This window comes from Topomyia yanbarensis, chromosome 2 (assembly GCF_030247195.1).
Source record: "Topomyia yanbarensis strain Yona2022 chromosome 2, ASM3024719v1, whole genome shotgun sequence".
NCBI lineage: Eukaryota > Metazoa > Arthropoda > Insecta > Diptera > Culicidae > Topomyia > Topomyia yanbarensis.
The window spans coordinates 468,505,293-468,506,236 of record NC_080671.1 but is presented as its reverse complement, the minus strand read 5'-3'; positions in this window follow the sequence as shown (position 1 = coordinate 468,506,236).

Sequence of the window (944 nt, the reverse complement as noted above, 5' to 3'; positions counted from 1 at the left end):
TCACACATAAGGTACTTAGCAAGTGGCCACCAGCTTGTGAAGCTGTCATTTAGTCGGGTTCGCTTATGCTGCCTTTCGCCGACTCGCTATCAGACGTACACCAACTGTCAGCCAAACGAGCGCGGTGTGTGTGTATTCGTTTCCATGCGCTCGCAGCAGGCCGGCGAGCGAAATGAACGGTTATCGAAATATTGTAGTGTGATGGCGAAAAGTTGAGGCAAAAACAAGAGGCGCATTTGGGGGTTCTGCCAATAATGCATTTGATCGGTAAAACAAGTGTAATATACGTACAGTTTAGTTTCTCCATAACGGCTAAGTTAAAAACGTAAAAAATCAATGAAAATTATGAAATAGAATGATTTAAAACGTCAGTATGTTTGTTGCGAAAAAAATTGGTCAAAAGTAAAGCTCATGGGTTTGGTTGAGTTGTTTTAGACTTCGATCAATTGCGCCACACATGATTATGTCCGTCCTGTAAGCGAAATCAACGAATAAATTAATCACCCTATCTAGCAGTCGCATTTTTCGGTTTTTCTATGTCTATTTTACTCCTAGGACTAGAATACACTCACTCTAATATATCTTACATCTATTTCTTAGTAGCTTTTGCACAGGAAGTTTATTTACATTTACGTGGTAATCTGATAATCATAAGTACACAGCGTTGTCCGAACATAAGAGCGCTTTGCACCAGAAAGGCAAAATATGAAATCCGCACTAACCGCATTTTTACCACACAAACTGTCCAGAAAATTACTGCAAATCCCATTTGGAATTGTTCAAGTCGTTTTGGCAAACGAAGACTTCTATGGTAGCTAGCTTTCTGAATGTATCAGTATCTCATTCCATATATGATGAAACTGGATAGAGTTTATTTCACATAATAGTAATATTCCATTTCACGAATAGGAGAATGAGTTTTCCAATACCCAAAATCAACTGAT